This window comes from Pseudopodoces humilis, chromosome 21, assembly GCF_049639895.1.
Source record: "Pseudopodoces humilis isolate 2021_Gansu_Grassland_sample_001 chromosome 21, ASM4963989v1, whole genome shotgun sequence".
NCBI lineage: Eukaryota > Metazoa > Chordata > Aves > Passeriformes > Paridae > Pseudopodoces > Pseudopodoces humilis.
This window is the reverse complement of record NC_142220.1, coordinates 1,557,842-1,572,123: the sequence shown is the minus strand read 5'-3', so window position 1 is coordinate 1,572,123 and position 14,282 is coordinate 1,557,842.

The following is a 14,282-nucleotide window of genomic DNA, read 5'->3' as shown; positions in this document are numbered from 1 at the left end:
CTGAGGGCACAATACATCTTGAGGGAATGTCCAGGACACAGCTCCTGTTTCCCTCCAAAGCAGGTGAAGATGCCCCTGAGGACAATGCCATGGCCAGGCCTCTGCTGAGATTAGCCAGAAATGGGGTTTTCCACCCAAAACTCGGGCACAGCTGCTTGGCCAGCATTGGCAGGACAGGAGGGTCATTACCTCGAGGGGTTTTTGTTGCAGCAGAGGAGGGTTGATCATGCCAGGGTCACGGTGCTGTCAGGTGGGTACAGGTTATTGCAGCTTTTTCCCCAATCTTTGGGCACTAAATAGGCAATTTTGGATCAGCTGTGTGATTTTCTGTGTCTATTTTATGCAAAATTGGGTGCCTGACACATCTATCTGAAGAGAACTTTAGAAAACTTCACAGTCACAGCAACCTGTGGGATGAGGAAAGACTGGGTTTGGTGTTCTGAGGTTCTCTAAAGAGAGGTTTAGGTTTCCTCACAGGCTTCAACACTGTCTGTAATTTACTGCAAACCAGGAGGGACATGAGCTGAAATTTTTAGGAGCAGATTAGGTTGAAAAAATTTATGACAGCATTTAGAAACATTAGACTTGGGACTGCATGCCAGAGCATGACAAAATAGCAGGTAATAACAGATCTCATTAGAACTGTTTATTTAAATTGAACATTAGCCTGTCAGGGATGTTTTTGCTGCTGGATTGGTCTTATTTTCATCCAGATTAATTTCTATCCAATCCAAGTACCCAGAGGTGTCTTCCCAGGACTGCTCAGTGTGCTCGTTCCATGGAGTTTATGTTATTTCTGAGTTCTAGGGAGAACGTTACTTTCTATTCTTCTTCATCCACCACCTCTATGTTTAATGATCTTTGTGTATCAAAATGCAATTAGATTTTCAAAAGGATCCAAGGGATTCAGGCTCCAATGTGCTGTTTCCAAAGGATTGGCTCACCCTCCCTGAACAAAACATTGGAGTATTTGCTTTTCTTGGTCTTGGACCACAGTTCTTCTCTCTCAGCCTTCACCTTCTCCCCTGTGAGTGTGGAGGGGCCCTGGCATGGATTCCCAGAGCAGCTGTGGCTGCCCCTGGATCCCTGCAAGTGTCCAGGGCCAGGCTGGATGGGGCTTGGAGCAGCCTGGGATGGTGGAAGGTGTCCCTGCATGTGGAACTAAATGATTTTTAACATCCCTTCCCACCCAAACCATTCCCTGACGCCATAGCTCACTCTAGTTCTTACTCTTAGTCCTTTAAATACAAAATGTGGGTACAGAAATTGCCCAGACCCAATCCCCTCTCTGGATGATCTGCTCTCTTTTCCCTGATCATAACTTTCAATAACAGCTTTATTCTTTCAGCTCATCAGACCTTCAATAATTGCAGCAGATCAGCTGCCACCGCCTCCAGTGAAGGTGAAGATCCTTCCTGACTCAAACCTTGAGGTAACTGCTGTGGTTTGGGGTTGTTTGAAGCACACAGAGACATCCTGGATGTGCCTGGACCTGCTGCTTGCTTTATCCAGGCCAAGCCCCTCCAGACAAGAGCTTTGTGATTTATTTTCTTAGGCAACAGCTGGAGGTGAAGCAGAATATTTATGTGGACAAAGATTAGGCAAATGCAGAAGAACAAACCCCAAAACAACACAAACAAACAGATCTCCCAAAGCTGCAGTTTCACTTCAGCACCTGAGCTGTGTTTGACAGGAATTCAGTGCCAGCCCCATCTCCAGCAGAAAATAATTGCTTGGATCTTAAAAAAATCACTGGAATGATGTCAGCATTGATGTCAGCTGGGCAATTGGTTGGGTTTTGCAACTGTGGGGATGGAAAGTGTTTTATTGGAGCCTGGGCAAAATAATGTTCAAATCATTCCCTACCTTTTAGTTACTCTCTAATCAAACTGTTTCTTTTTGTTATTTGAATTCTGGGGGGGTTCAGCTCTAGAAGAGCATGTGTAGGCTCTTTAAAAATATTCACAGAAGTGTTCAAGGATTCATGGAATGGTTTGGGTTGGAAGTAACCTTAAAGATTATCTAGTCCATCCCCAGGGGCATAAAAAATGGAAGGCAACCCTGAGGAACCACCACTCCTGAGGCTATTCCTGAGGTTTTTCCAGGGAAAACCAAAAAGAAGGGAAGATGTTGATAGAGAAGGGGCCACTCCAGCTCTGGAGAGGCTCCCTGATGTGGCAGTGCCTTTGATTTCCGCACCTCTGACTGCTGCAGAGCAGTAAAACATCATTAACTTCAGCGGGGCTGTTTGAAGGGGGGTTTCATATTCACTCCATGTGCTTCCCATCCACCTTTTCCTCCTCTTCCCTGCTCCAGGCAAACACATCCCAGTCTATCTGGCCTCAGAGGTGTCCTCATGCCAGAAACCCAGCAAATCTGGTTTTTGTGCTATCCGTCCAGGACAATAGGATGCCTTTGATTCATGTTTTTTGGAAAGCAGCTCCAGCTAACTTCCCTGGAAATATTGCCACGTTATTAATCCCTGAGGAGCAGCTAGCAGCCAGTGCCTGCTTTGTTTGGCTGGTAGCACTGGGGCTGAGATAACCCCAACCCTGCCATTCTTTTAGGGGGAAAAACAATTGGAAAACAATTGGGAAATCACCTGGGAAACACCTTTTCCCTTGGTGGAATGTCTGAACATGTGGTGGTCCCCAGGGTCCAGCAGCAGCAGTGGTGATGGTGACATTATTTACAGAGCTGTGAGGCTTTTAAATCCCCCAGAGAAGATCTTTTCTTTTGAGCAGAATTTCCTGCAAAAATTCTCTTTCTGCCAGGCCTTTGTTTCGTGAACTTCATGGTCGTCAGCACAACCAAGCGTAGTTTGTCCTAAATTAAAGAGCTTGGCCTAAATTTAAGACAAATACACAGAATTGCCTCTCACCAAAAATGCTGTTCAATGCACATTTCTCTCCCTAAATAAGCTGAATTCTATTTTTTTCTATTGCCACTATGTTCTGGGCTCTGTTTGATGGTGCTGGGTGAATAATGTATATTCTGGTCATTTAATTAATTCATAACTTTTCTAGTTTGCCCCATTTTAAGATCTTTTCATGTGGCTTAATATTTGGTTCATGATGATTTAATGAAATCCTCATCCACAGACAAGAATCTGGATTATTAAATGTGAGAATAAAGATAATTAGATGTGCTTGGAATTAAAGAAATCACATTCGATTTAATTTCTAATTAAAGAAAAATTAAAGGAATTTTTAAATGTTTTACCAGCCACCAAGACACCTGATGAATGGAATCGCTGCAATTCACTGCTAAAGTCCTTCAATCATTCCTCCTCATGTTTCCAAGTGATGTTAACTTCAAGCCACGGAGCTCAGCTGTGTCGTTTTTGGGTAATAGAGAAGCAAATTCTCCTTGCTGCAGGAAGCACAGGGTATAATTCTGTGGCTGATGTTGTGGTGGGGCCCAGCCTGGGTTTTCCTCTCTGTGAAATTATTGTGTGTTTTAAACCCCCAAGCACCTGGAAGGAACAAGCCCAGCAGGTACCTGTGGAGGGATGGAAGGGCAGCTCTTTAGGGCAGGAGCTTCTCCGTGCTTTCCCAGAAGGAATCTTCTCCCCCTGCTGAATGGGATTGGATTTCCTGGAGCTGGTTTTGGTGCCAGCTGCCCTGCTGGGGGTGCTGCTTATTGTGGTGGAGATCTGCATCTCAAAGCAAACCCTGTGGCCTGGGTGGGCAGCTCACCCCCAGCATTCCTGGGAAGTTCTGTTGGCAACAGCCCAAAAATGCCGTGGAGCCCATCCCAGAATGGTCTGGGCATCAAGCTCAGCCTGCCTGGCCTTGCTGGGCTGGGATGTTGTTTAGTGCCACGAAACAAATCCTGTCACCTCGGAACTCTGCAGCCTTTGGAGCTGATTTCCAATAAATTACTTTTCCTCCCCTTGTCGCGCTGGAATCCAGCTCTTTGTTTGCTCCTCAAAGGATGCTGAGCTGTCCCCTCTGCTGTGTCACCCCCATGGGTCACACAAGGTTTGGGAGGTGCACATGAGGAGGAAAGGTTGGATTTATGGAGCTGCTTTAATCCAGAGCTCCATTCAGCAGGGGGAAATCCCTGACCAGCAAAGGCTTTCCCTTGGGATTCTGCCCTGTCTCACCTGGGAGAATTCCTGGGGTTATTCCTGCTAAACAGCTCCAGGGTGCCCAGCCAAGGCACAGATTTTAAACAGAGAAGAAAATTCCCAAAGGAATTTGGGGGCTCCACTGATGGGCAGCTCCTCTTCCCTCCTCCAGTCCCATCCCAGCTGTCCCTCACCCACGGGCAAAAGCCCTTCCTGCTTTTCTGATCCAAGTGGGAATTCCAAGGTACAGTTCAAATATTTATTCCCAGAATTTCTTCCTGCCAGTCTGTGCCAATGTGCCACCTTCCCGGCCTGGCTAAAGAGAGAATCCGTGTGTCAATCCCATCAGGTGGACGCTGGGACTGGCTGCCCTTCCCAGGATTTCAGCCTCAAGCAGAGGCATTTATCTATTTATTTTTTATTTATGAAGTTAGCCAGAAGATGGAGAAAGGCAGAGGATGGAAAAGCTGGCAAGGATGGAAAGGATTCTGTTCCCTTTAAAAAGCAAAACTCAGCCACAAAGGTTTTGATAACTGCTAGAGCTGAAGTGGAATCAATTTGCAAAATAACAAAAAGCTGCTAAAAAGCAGCTTTTGTCTGCAGTCCATGCCCTCCTCAGGAATCCCAGTACCAAGGCAGAGTTTCCAAGCTGCCCACTATGAATTTAAGGGGATTTAAGTAGTAACTTCAATATAAACCACTCAATAATTGTCCTCCCAGAGCTTCAGCTAATAAAGCAACTCGGGGCAGAATACGGAAAGTTCAAATCCTGGAATAAAATTCCCAGGTTTCATTTCATTTGCTTCCTTCTTTCTACCCCAAAAAGATGTTTTCCAGCCAAAACACACCACTTGTTCTTATTAATGAATTTCTGTGTATTTATCCAGATTTTTCTGGATCTCACTATTGAACATCTCCTTCTACCTGTTATTTTATGCTGCTGAAATTAAAGCAGAAGAAAGGGGCTAGATTTAATTCCAGCCTTTGGCTTGGAGGATTAGCCACAGATGTTGAAGAAATTATTATTATTGTTATTGTTATTATTATTATTATTATTATTATTATTATTATTATTATTATTATACTGTATTTTGGGAATGACACAAGGAATGTGTGCACACTGGTGGTATCTGTGAGGAGAAAATGTTTAAATCCTGAAAGAACCTTAATTCTCCTTTTTATGGCAATCAACAGGCCTGTTTAGAAAATGGAGAATTAAGGTGACAACTACAAAATATTGGAGTCGAGGGCCAGGAGTTGTACATGGATCATCCTTGTGGGTCCTTTCCATATTCTGTGATTCCATGAGTCCATGATTCTGTGATTATTTGGTTCTTTGATTCTATGATTCCATCATTCCATCATTCCATTCAAAACCATCTTGCTCTCTGTGTGCAAACAATCTCTTCTAAAATCCAAACCCTTTGGTAGCACAACTTGGCACGAAAAGCAGGGAGGACTCTCACAATTAAGCATAGGTCTGTAATTAAATTACTCTTCTGCCCATTTTAATTATTGCTGGATCTGGTCATTCAACACCTGGGCAGAATCCACAGCATGATTATTTTACTGCTGAATTGATGTTCAATTAGTTTTGCATTTAGCTCTGGGCATGCTCTGCTATTGTTACAACGAGAAAGGATTAAAAGAAAAGGGAAAAAAACTCCCCTGCAACCAAGGCCAAGGGGAATAACATCAGAAGCCTGATCATTTGTCACCTATGGTCACTCGAAACCATTATTTCTTTTACACACTGTAATTTCAGATAGACTTGTGTAAACAGTGTAAAGATTTATTTTCTCAAAATATCAGAACCACTTAGCGTGAGTCACAAGCCAGATTTCAGGCAGATAATTTTCTTCTAATAGATTTTTGGGTTAACAAGATAAAAATTAACATGAAAATGATTATGTGCTGACTGAAGGAAACCTGGTTTTATTTTGTTCCCTATTTGTTTTACAAGGGAAGTCTTCAAGTATCTTGCAGGGGCAAAAATATTTAAAGTGTTTGCACATGTTTCCCATTTCCATTTTATAAGATTCATTCACAGTCAGCCAAACGTATCTTTCTCTCCCTCTCTTTCTCTCTTTCTTTTTTTTTTTTTCTTTTGATGCACTCCTTAATTAGTCTTTAAGGCTCCAAAGGTGCTTTTTTCTGTCTGTCTCTTTATTCCAGACGTCGAGAGCGGCGAGCGACGCTCGCAGTGAAGTCATGGAGCTCTCAAACCCGAGCTGGATGTTCCTCAAAGGCTTGGGGGGTGTCCTCTGATCGCTCTTTCTACTCCGCAGAAAGGAGCAAAGTGCAGATCTGAGGCCTGGCCGTCATTAGGAGCTGAAGTGGCTGCTCTTGGATAATGTGGATTTGGCTTTGGCTGCCAAATTCCAGCCCTTGGGAAGGATTTGCCACCGGGCTCCGTGTGCAGCTCAGAGAGGCTCCAGCTCTGGCCCCAAGTTTGGGCTCCCCACAGCCCTTTGTGTCCCCAGAGAATCTGTGGCACCATGGTGGGGACACCGTGGGCTCCCCGGGGCCAGGCTGTAAAGTTATTTAGTCACAGAATTTCCCAGGAGTTGGGGAATTTGTTTCCCTTTTAAAATCTGCTGCAAAACAGAGCACACCTGAGGGAAGGCCTGAGGGAAGGCCTGAGGGAAGGCCTGAGGCCCCTCCAAACTGTCCCCAGGCCCTGTGTCCCCATTGCTTTGCCATCATCTCATTGGGCCATGCTTTAAAGTTATTTAGGCACAGGTTTTTGCAGAAGTTGGGGATTTTTTTTCTTTTAAAACCTGCTCCAAAACAGAGCAGACCTGAATGAAGGCCTGAGCCCCCTCTGAACTGCCCCTCCAAACTGCCCCAAGTCCTTGTGTCCCATTGCTGGGCCTTCAGCTTCTTGGGCCAGGCTTTAAAATTAGTTAGGCATGGATTTTTCAGCAATTAGGGTTTTTTTTTCCCCTTTAAAAATCTCATCTAAAATGCAGCAGACCTGAGGGAAGGCCTGAGGCCCCTCTGAACTGCCCCTCCAAACTGCCCCAAATCCTTGTGTCCCCACTGCTGTGCCATCAGTTCCTTGGGTCAGGCTTTAAAGTTATTGAGGAATAAGATTTTGCAGGAGTTGGGGATTTTTTCCTTCTAAAAATCTGCTCCAAAATGCAGCAGACCTGAGCCCCCTGTGAGCTGTTCTGTGCCCCTGCTGCTGTGCCATCAGCATTGTGCCACATGGAATTTGTCACCACAATTACAAATACAATTTTACAATTTAGCACAGCTCAAGGTCCCAGTGATGATGAATGTGCTGCAGCAAGGCTCTCAGGGCAGAACTGAATGTTTTTAAGGGGAATCTTATCATGGTGATTAAAGTTTCTTTTTATTTTGTATTTTAAAAAGTGACTCCTTTTTCCCATCATCAGAGTTTCAGCACCACAGGGAATTCCCTCCTCTCATTTTAGCAGGAGAGAGAAAAGAAGGGTTTGAAGAAGTTAAGGATTAAGCTGTTCCACTTTCTCCCCTTTGCTCAGCCTCAGAAATCCCTCACACAGTGATGAGTCATTTTTTATTCTATTTAAGCCCATATTAAGTCAACATCATTTAAGGCTGGTGACTAAGTCTTGAGTGATGTTGATGTAAATTAAATAGGAATAACTGGGACTTCACCAGGACACAGCAAAGAGAGATTGTCTCCACAAAAAACAAAAATAAAAAAAAAAATTAAAAACAGAAAGACACTGAGTTAGTCCCATCTAGAGAAAGAAATAAAAAAAAAGAAAAAAAAAAAGAAAATAAATAAAAGGCAGCTGTTTTCAGGAGATCTCTGATGGATTAAAACTGGGACTGGAAAGCTGCCCTTCTCCTGCTGGTGGAAATCAGCAGATCTCTCCTCAAAGTGGGCAGGATTTCAGCAAGTTCTGTACAGAGCAAGGACAGGAGCCCTTATCTGCCACGAGTCTTACCTGGCTCCAGGCTAAGCTCATGACCTGCACAAAGAAATTCCACTGAAGTCTGTTTTGGGTCAAGAAGGGAAATTAGGCCCTGTGGGCTCAAGAGAGGAATGGATTCAAGAGGAGACATGGTACCACTTGCAGTAAAGGATATGAAGGAGGTTGTGGGCATTCGTGGGGTTCCATGTGGTAAAACAGTCCAGTAAAGACCAGTAAAACCAGTTTTAAAGTCGGGGCAGCCTGCCCAGCCCAGCAGCACCAGAGAACCCCATTCCTTGGCTGGCACCACTTTTTTCTTGTCAGCTTTGGAGCCTGCCCCACCAACACCACAACAACCTCCAGAGGCAACACCTGAATCCTGCTTCTCCTCCTTTCTTCTCCTGGAACATTCTCAGCAGCCGCTGCAGAGGCTTTGCTAAACATGTCAGATTAAAGGTCTAAGCAGACGAATAAATGCAGTCCATCTGAGGGCATGTTTCCTCTCACACCTTCAGGGGCTGTCAGCATCTTGAATGGGATTCAGAAACATGTCCTTGAAGCTGGCTGGAATGCAGCTTAATATATCAGGGGCAGCATTAGAGAGAGGAGAAAAAAGGATGGGGGAAGCTTTCATGGCAATGCACCCCCCTCCTTCCCTCTCCAGTCCTGCAGTTGCTGCACAGCAGGGATAAACAAGGACTGGGGAGGGGATGGGGACCTGCAGCCATCTCCCTGCTCTGGAGCTCAGTTTGCCATCCACTCTTCGTATCCTGGGGTTTTCACACTCTCTTCAAAGCTTATTTTATTTTTTATTAAAACCCCAGTTCTTTCCAGCACTCCAAACTTCCAGATTTCAGCACTTTGCAGAGCTGGTTGTGTCAATATTCCTGGTTAAAGGGAAGCTGAGGAGTTACAAAGAGATTTCTCAGCTCTTCACACTCCTATTTCTTTGCACAGCTCATGTCCCAGGAATAATTCCTCTGTCCTGGGCCAAGTCCTGTCTTGCCCTCAGAGAAAAGAGCAGCCCCAGAGCAGCTGAGCTGGGCCTTCTTCTTGCTGTATTTGCATTAAATTTAATTAAATTAAATTGCAATAAATCAAGTTTAGGGTGAAGCTGATGAGAGTCAGAGCCTTCCTGAGCACAGGGACGCTCCTGGCACGGGACAGTCCCTGAGGGAGGTGACCTGAGCACAGCACAGCAGCACTTGCAGGGGTTTGGATGCTCTGCCAGGAAATATTCCATGGGATGAGCAGCGCTGAACCATTGAACATCCTCCTGAGCTGCACATTATCATCCCTGGAAGTGTCCAAGGCCACCTTGGAGCAACTTGGGATGGTGGAAGGTGTCCCTGTCCATGGCAAAGGGTGAGAGGAGCTTTGAGATCCCCCCTTATCCCAAACCATTCTGGGACTCTTTGGAAAATCACTGATTCCATAATGGGAGAATCCTTCAAACATTGGTTTAAACAAACCAATCACTGTGATCCTGATTGCTGCTTTTTTGGTTTTACTTAAAACACCTGTTTGTTTGTTTACCTTCAAGTCTTTAATCTGGGGAATGTAAATAATCTCAAAACCTTTTAAATTTTAGAGTGAACACCCAATAGTGACATTGTGCCTCTGGGATTCAGGTGGGAAATTCAGAGAAGCTGTATTAAATGAATTTTATGGGATGTCTGCATTTATCTCCTCTGTAGGAAGACAAATTCTTGTGTTACAGGGAAAGGAAAATCATTCAGGCTCCTGTGCATTGTAGGGGACTTAAAATATCTCCCTAAAATGTAGATTTTGACTTTCTGCCCAGCACTGCCTTGAAAGTTTTGCCATTACAACCTAATTGCTGAATAAATGTTCCCTCAGTGGAGGACAGGGAGTGGGGCAGTGCCTCGGTTTTGGTACCGTTTCTGCTCCTGGAAATCTGTTCCCTTTCTTATTTTACATGGAATTCTTTCAGTTTCGAACTACTGATCTTCCACCTTGGAATAGGCTTTGGAACCAAGGGGGGAAGGTAAAATGTGCTGGGTTTCCAAGAGTTATTCACCTCTTCCCAAGCAGAAGATGGATTTCCCTTCTCCAGGGTCTCCGGCACCATCGTTTTTCCCGGGATATTCCTGACGTGTCACAAATCACCCCTTGGTTACTGACTTGGAAACGCTCTCCTCTGTGCCTGAACTGGGCAGACTGGGAAGCTGCTGGCTCAGATCCAGGAATTAATCTAATCCTGGGCTGTAAGAAGCACTCGGGACACAGGGGTTATTATTTATTTAATAAGATACATGGAATTAATTAACTTTTAATGCAGTAGTTCTGCTCTGTGGCCTTGCAAGCTCCACACCTGGGCAGGGCTGGGAACAGAGGTGGTGCTGCCAGAGTGGCCCAAAAAATGGCATTGGGCATTCTCAAGGCAGGAACAGGGATTTGGAGCCTCCCTTTTGGGATAAATCACCGGGTGAAGCTCCTGAAGTTTGCTCTTGAGGGGAGCATTCCCGTCTTTGTCTCCCTCCCTCATTCCACACCCAGTGTAGAATCCTCTCCTGATTCCTCCTGGCCACACGGGGGTGAGGAGAGGATTGCCTGGGGATGTGAGCTACCAACCGCACCCAGCACCACAGAAATCCTGCAAATAAAGAATTAAACTCTATTTTATTTTCCCTGCTGAGGGTTCCAGCAGAGCCAGGGGCAGTCACCGACATCCTGGACAGACCTTCCCCCACCACAATAGGGGGAGATGAAAACCAAAGGCAAGGTTTTCTTTGGAAAACAAGAATTAAAGAGGTTTTAATTGGATTTCTTGCTTTACCTGGATCTTGCAGAGCTCAGGGGAGCTGTGATTTGTAAGCCCCAAGTCAAAATTAACAATAACACTCAACTCTATTATATTTCACTGATGCTTATCTGCGTGAAGTGCATGATACTCCCAACCTGCAAGATTTATTATTTGCTATTTATTTGATCTCCTGGATAATTGTTTAATTAAAGTAATTAGTAGCTGCTTTCAAGGCCCAAAATCATTACTGAGCTGATTCCAGCATGCAGCTACTCCAACCACAACACCTTCCCCTGCTCTGTGCCAGCCCAGGATGTAGGAGCTCCTCTGGAATTACATCCTCCCTGCAGGACATCCCCCAGGACTGGATTTGGGACATGACTCTGCTGTTTCAGTGTTTGTGACATCCAACGATTGTCACCACAATTAACAGCTGACCTGAGTTCTGCAGGAGGTAAAAAACAGGTTTGAAAGTGCAAGATGTGAATATGTTGTTAATAAATTCCAGATCTGAGTGATATTTTGGGTTTTTTTTTTCCGAGGGGAATTCTTCATGGCTGTAGGAAATTCATCTGAGTTATTCCATGCTTCCCTGAGAAACTCCTAAGATACCCATCCATGTATTTATATCCACGGAGTTAGGCCAGGACCAAGACAGAATCCTTTGAAAGGACCTTCTGTGATGGAAATCCATGTCAAGGATCCAGTGGGGATTACAGGAAAACAGCTCAGTCAGGGAAAAACTTGTCAGGGAGAACGTAAATAAGCAGAGGGTCCATATCCACAGTCCTAAAAGGGAGGGGAGGAAACTGAATCCCTTTATGGCCTCCCTCCTGAACCCTCCCACAGCACAGGAAGCAGTAGGCCATGTAAAACCCAAAAATAGCTCTGCAACTTCGTGTTCCCCCTCAGACAGAGAGCAAAAAAATGAAATAAAAAATGCTCCCCGGGGAAAAACATGATCTTTTCCCCATGTTTGAGTTGTCAGTTTTGACAGGAATGCTACAAACTAATTAAATTTTTGTTAATTTATTTTGTCTGATGCGGCGAGTGCCTGTCACAGGAATGGCTCGGGAAGTCTGACTTCTCCAGGAAGCAGCCGTGGGTTGGTGCAGGGAAAATGGACCTGCTTAAGTCAAATAAACACAAAAAACATTTAAATTCATTTCCTCCCTCAGTGCTCCAGCTCCGTTTGTCTGCTCCAAAGGCAATCCAAGCTTATTCCTTTAAATCCCCAGTCTGGTGGGATGGCTGCTCTCTTCTGGTTAGAGATGAAATGAGGAATGCGTAAAGGACAAAGCAAAATCCCATCCTGGAGCTGCCCTGGAATTTGTGTTGAACCTGGAATTACTGGACACTCTTAGGCTGGATTATTCCCAACTCAAGAACTATTTTGAGATCCAAGAATTTCCTCCTTTCACATGGGGAATGAAATGGAACCAGGCTGTCCAGAGCACCAAACCATCCAGGGCCAGCTTGGAGCAACCTGGGATTACGGAAGGTGTCCCTGCCCATGGCACTGGATGGGTTTCAAGGTCCCTTGCCACCCAAATATTCCATGTTTCCGTGGCTTTTTCAGGGAGAACCATGTGGTCAAATGTATTCAATTACAAAATGATGGATTTATGAGCCCCTTGCCCTGGAAGGAGGGGAAACCCAGAGCACAGCTCCCCGGCCTCGCCGAGCAGCCTCTGCCTGCTCCAACACGATCCATGCTCATTTTGCATTCTCCTGGAACTCCGTAAGGGCACGGCCACATCCAAAGAAAGCACAGCGCAGTCTGATTCTTCTCAGATAATCAGCTGAGGAAACAGGGAAAAGACAACCCCCGGGGGTGTTTATTCTGGGTTTTTGAACCTGTCTCTGTCAGGGCTTTGCACTTCGCAGCCCTTTCACAGTTGAAAACCCCTTTAACGAGGCGCACGGAGGCAGAGGTGGCTGGGGGAGGTGATCAGATAAGAGGAGGAGATAAGCAATTAGCAGAGCCCCTCAAAGTGCCAGCTAGAAGGGGAAAGTGGGGTCTCCATCCCACAGCCCAGCCAGCAGCGGGACCCACAGATGTTCCCAGCTCAGATCCGAGTGTTTACGCAAACATCCAGCTTTCATTCCAGCAGGGATTGCTCTGCTCTTATCTTGTTTAACGGGTAATTTCTGCATTAAGGGATCCGCAGGTTTCAGTTAAAGCTCCCGTTCTTTTTGGCAGTGAAATCCCACCAGTACGTGACTGAAGGCACTTCCAGTCCCGGGGTTTGCCAAATGGGGATGAGAAATGTACCCCCAGCACATCCTGCACCTCACAGCACCTCACACCTGCACCCAGGGTGGAAAAAGGCCTTCAGGATCAGAAACTCCAACCATCAGGTGGGATGGAGCTCCTGGAAGGTGCCACTGCCCATGGCAGACCTTTGGAATTGGAGTTTGGTCCCTTCCAACCCAACCCATCTGAGATCCCGATACCAACCCCAAACCAGCCCAACCCATCTGAGATCCCAAAACCAAGCTGCATTTACCTGCATCTTTAACATCTCAATACCTGTCAAAACCTAATCTATGTTTTCTTCCAGACCTCTCCATTTCATTTTTTTATTTATTATATTTACTGAAAGTGTTTAAGAGAGAGAAACAAACCCAGAATTTCCTTTTGCTGGGGGTTGTGGGAACAGAAAGGAAACTCTGTTCCCATTCTGAAGAGTTTAAAGCACAAGTGGATGAATTAAAGTGCTCTGATTTCAGTGGGAATCTTGGATGGAGTTGTTTTCACCCCCTTGAAGTGTCCTTGGCACTCCCTTTGGAGAGAGTGGTGCTGCCTGTGGAGGGAAGAAGATCCCCACGTTTCTTCATCCAATATTTCTGTCCTAAACAGGACAATGAATAACAAGGAAGGATCTTTGAAGCCTTAAATTCATGTTCAGTTGCTCTTCCAAACATCCTGCAATGGAAAACTGCACTAGAAGATGTCTCCAATAAAGATTTAATCATATAATCTAATACACGAGTATTAAATGTACCCCAGGGAGCCAGGTATGCATTGCAAACATCTGTAATAAACATTTATAATCCAACAGGCTTCTGGAGTATTAAGAAATTACCAAAAATAGAAAGGAGAGGGGTTTTGTAAAATAATTTCCTTTCAACTTGAAGCAGATGTCTTCCAATTACTGGTTCCCTGTATTTGGGGGTTTTCACTGAGATAAAGCACAGACTCAAATAGGTAAAAATGACACAAAAGACCCTTTAAAGTAATCTTCATCTTTTTCACTCTGATCTCTGCTTCAACCTTTTGTGCTTTTCATTATTGAAGCTCCAGACACCCACAGCGGTGCTCCCACACCCAAAATACTGATTTGGGTGGGTGGGTGATGAGTATGTGGAGGAGTCACTTTACAGTAAAGGGTTACTCAAACCTTCAGTGTTTCCACATGGAAATCACGGGATGGTGGCTGCTCCTCCAGGGAGAAGGATCTCAAGGAGCCCAGGACACTCTGGCCATGGTATATCTCAATTTCCCTGGAATTCTCTCTGCAGCCAGCCTAAA